Raw genomic sequence first — 4,713 nt, forward strand, 5'->3', positions numbered from 1 at the left:
GCCCCTGTGTTTCTCTGTGGCTGTGTCCCAATTCAGGGTCTGCACGCTTGAAGTACGCACACTACGCGTACTACGCTTGAAGTACGCACACTACGCGTACTACGTACGGTGCGTACTACAAGTACGGGAAGTGCGGAAGTGAGAGGCTTGTGAAATGGGACGGTCTAGCCTTCATCGGGCTGTTCAGGTTGCCTAGCAACCATGATACTAACCGCGAGAAATGTTTCAAACAGCTTTGTGTGACAGAAATGAAGGAGAAAAAATGTTTTGTTGGTCATTCATTTTGATAGTTGGGCTTCATTTCTGTACTGAACAGTCATTTCAAGATTAGTTAGTAAATAATAATTAGCTAATGTTATTCATGAGACTAAAGTCATCTCACTGTGGTAATGTTAATATAATATGGACAATATTATATGTATTGTCAGATTATATATATATATATATATATATATATATATATATATATATATATGAGCTTGAACTCTGGGTCAAAGATGCAAGTAGCAGTTAATTATATTTCCTATCACCTTAAATCTTCACTCAAAGACAAGTATCTCTGACAGTGTATATACAGATATATTATATATAAGAGACAAATATTGTTCATTTAATATGTTGGCATTATTACATTTGGCTCAATGCTTACATATATGTGTAAAAAGAAAATGTATGAGCTGTGATAACTGTTTCTGATAGAATGAAGATCAGACTGATATATGAAATATTCCTTTATTGGGTGAGAAAATCAGACCATGTCATAACTGCTTTAAGTCATACAGAATAGATATCAGAGCCTTAAACAGGCCGACTTCTGCTAAATGGGTCAAACTGGGCAGAAAGTCTACAAACACATAACATCCTTATAGAATATGATGTAACACTATAGATCAACTTAGCTCAGAATATATAAAGCATATAAACAATTACAGCAATATGATGCAACAAACACAGCAGTACTACTAATCCAAAATACTCAAAGCTTCATAGAACTGAAACAAACATTTTTAGCTCCATTCTGCTGCTGATACATACTTTAGGTTTCTGAATATTAAACTTGTTGCTGCCTTTCATAGTGTGTAACTTGAAGGCCCTGAGTACTTTCTCCCACACTGAAAACACTGGAATGATAACATTATTTGAACATTACCTAATAAGACTGATTCAGGACAGACAATTAGTTATTTTAAACTTTCCTAGCAGTCCTTCACAAACAGGGAACAATCTGTCTATTCTCTTCATCTGTCAGCTGCTGCTGGCTCTTCCTCCTCCTCTTCCTCACACACTGCTGAGTTTGTCCTGGTGGATCATCAGGAGTGCAAAGCCTCACAGATGATGTGCAGCAGTGGGTCCCTCAGTCTGTCCTCATTCTGGACACTTGCAGTTGTCACACATGGAAATCAAATGTGTGATAAGCTGCAGGATTCAAACACAAGTGTAACTTATAAATACATGTTCATACTTTTATTCCACAATCAGAGAGAAAGAAACAGAGAGAGAGTGCAGGACAGACAGACAGGTGACAGTCTCAGGTGTACACACTGCTACAAAACAGCACAAGAGAAGGAAGATTTAGTGTTTGTGTTATTACGAGTGCTAAACAAGAAGAGTTCCCAGATGGTACAGTGGACACATGTGTGACTCCTGTGATTAAAGCATCTTTCTTTCAGCTTAACGAGTGAACCGTCAGATCGTTCAAACACACGTTAAAGTCCGTTTGGCTCGACACCACCGAACAGAGGCAGCAATATAACATAGCTAACATTAACAGTGCAGTGAATCCTGCTTGTGCCGTGATATTCAGGACAGCAAACCGAGCAGCATCACTGACTTTCAGCTTGTTGTGTTTGTGGATATATGACTGACTTTAATTATCCATAAAATCATCACATTCTCTGTAAGATTAAGGTCAACTATATATATATTTAGAAGTAGAGACTTTAAAACCAAGTTACCGCTGAAAGTACAAACATCACTAATGTCACATAACTTTGCCGACATGTGGCCAACAGTAATGTTTTAATGTTCTTAAACATTCGCACATAAATAAGTGACATCATATTTAGTACTTACTTTTGACAGTTCACTCTTCGGCCGCTCCCTTCTGCCGTATTTTGCGGCAAAATTATCCACACCCACCGCTGCGCTATGGATTGTGGGATATATGGGACCACGAAGCGTGCACCGGACCACGCTTGACATTTGGGGAAATCGACGGCGCATTTGGAGTATGCATTTGAAGTACACTTTGAATTGGGACAGCCGTCGTCGCGTGGCGGTGACGTAATCGCACTTGAAATGCGTACTTCAAGCGTGCATACCCTGAATTGGGACACAGCCTACTTAAGTCGCGTCTTCTGTCTTTGTAGTTGCTGGTCCGTCTGTGTATCCACCCTGCTTCATCTGTGTGTCTCCCTGCTGTCCGTCGTCTTTTACCCCTGCTCATCCTCCTTCATGTTCAGGTCCTGGTTTGTGTTCAGTAGTTTAGTTGTTCCCAGTTTAGATAGTTTCCAGTCCCGTTTGCTGTTTCTCCATTTGCATTTTGTGTTCAATAAACCACCTCACCTTCACGAGTGCCTGCGACTGGATCCTCCTTTAACATTTCCACACGGCTCACTCTACTTGACGTGACAACTGCAAAGGCTTGATTGACAATAACAGATGTAGTTTGGCAGAGAAATATTCACAGTGTGCAGCTGGTCAGAGGATAAAAGAACCTGGTAAGAAAATGTAAAGTCTGAGTCTATTTTTTTAGATGAGCTGATAAACTATGAGTTTTGTTTTTTTTCTGGATTCTGTGTAACTACGAATGTGTTTCCTTCAGGAACCAGCAAAAGTGACACAGTGTGTGAAGACTGTCAGCCAGGCTTTTTTTCCAAGGACGGTGTGAACTGTACAGCTTGGACGATGTAGGTCATAATTTATATTCAAATCACTTTAAAGGTGTATTATATATTCAGTTATTGATCATCAGTGTCTTAATGGAATCTCCAATATCCTGGGCTGTGTCACATCACATTGCCTGCAATAATACCAACATAAATTTCCATGTGATTTAGTGTCATTGTACTGCCTCTGCTATGGTTGGGCAGTCAGCTAAACTCCTTCCCCACATCAAGACTCTGACGACACGATTCCCGGTTCACAGGTTTATTGACACAGGGAAAGGTGAAACTGTAACAAACAGTACAAGACATAATCACTGTACTTATTCACCACGTACATATATAACGAAGAAAATATATTAACCCAGTTTTTTAATATGTCGACATGCAATGTTCATATGAATTACTTCCCTTTTTAACTCAAATACAAACATCAAATTATGATTTTAACAAGTCTTGCTACAATGAATGCCTCCAATTCGTTTATCGTTCCCCTTTAACTAGCTCCATAAGCGATTGCTAGCGTAAACTGCATAAGATTGCATCATCATTAAACTTATAGAAAAATGAACTTACTTGAAAGAAAGTGGTCTATACATGCACATAAAATATAAAACAAGTTTGCCTTTGGTAGCATTGTGGGTATGTACAAAGGATGTATGTGGATGCCACTGGATTTGTCTGACTAAGGCCACCATGCTGCACATGCCTTCTCCTTAATTCACAGACTTACTTCCTGTTTACTGACGACATCATGTCCTACTACCGACTACAGGTTTTAAGGTGGCACCAGAGAGTTACAATCGCATATTTAAACATTTAGCAAATCCAAGAAAACAGTCTAACTTAAAATAACTTTCAATATCAGAACACTCCCCGCCTGGCGTGATTAACGCCACCACACTTTGTCAATGACAGTTCAACATCTAGACATCTGAAGCCAGAAGAAGTACTATTTCTGTAATGGGTCTCACAAACAATGTTTCTCCTCCTGGCTTGATGACCTTGACCTCGACCTGGCGAACTTTACCATCTTTGCTTTGCAAGGTCTGTGTTACCAGACCAAGTGGCCACTTATTTCTTTGTACTTGGCTGTCCTTGAGGAGAACAACATCCCCTGACTTAATGTTTGGGTTAGATGACTGGCACTTCCTACGTGATTGCAATGTTGGAAGGAACTGCTTGCGCTACCTGTCCCAAAAGGTGTTGGACAGGTGCTGGACTTGTCTCCACTGATGCCTGTAGAGGTCAGAGGGTCCAAACTCTCCTGGAGGAGCAGGAACACAGTTTACCTTCTATGTTAGAAGAGCAGCTGGTGTAAGAATGAATGAGTTGTCGGGGTCAGTTGTTACAGGAACAAGAGGCCGGGCATTAATGATGCCTGCTACTTCTGCCATGAAAGTTACCAACACTTCATGGGTAAGCTGCCCCTTGAGCTGGAGGAACATGGAGTCAAGAATCCTCCTGGCCAGACCAATCATCCTTTCCCACGTTCCACCAAAGTGGGAGGCATGTGGAGGGTTGAATGTCCAAGAGCATCCTTGGGCTGACAGGTAAGACTTGACACCATTGTGGTCGATGTTAGAAGGTATCTTCAAGGCCTGACAAGCACCCACAAAGTTAGTGCCTCTGTCTGATCGAATACTTTTGACCAGCCCTCTAACTGCTAGAAACCGCCTCAATGCGTTGATAAAGCTGGACGTGTCGAGGGATTCTATGACTTCGATATGTACGGCTCTTACGCTCATACATGTGAAAATCACGGCCCACCTTTTGCTGTGTGAGAGGCCTCCTCTAGTCCGGCGTGCAGAAACACTCCAAGGACCAA

General features: G+C 41.1%; 1 long non-coding RNA gene across 1 annotated transcript; it reads left to right on the forward strand.

Annotated features, from left to right (window-relative positions):
- The first annotated feature begins 2,353 nt into the window (after positions 1-2,353).
- Positions 2,354-3,397, forward strand: LOC112842722 (uncharacterized). Its single transcript, XR_003214718.1, has 2 exons — positions 2,354-2,720; positions 2,825-3,397. It is a non-coding gene; the product is annotated as an uncharacterized LOC112842722 (long non-coding RNA).
- The last annotated feature ends 1,316 nt before the right edge of the window (positions 3,398-4,713 follow it).

This window comes from Oreochromis niloticus, linkage group LG18, assembly GCF_001858045.2.
Source record: "Oreochromis niloticus isolate F11D_XX linkage group LG18, O_niloticus_UMD_NMBU, whole genome shotgun sequence".
Classification (NCBI taxonomy): Eukaryota; Metazoa; Chordata; class Actinopteri; order Cichliformes; family Cichlidae; genus Oreochromis; species Oreochromis niloticus.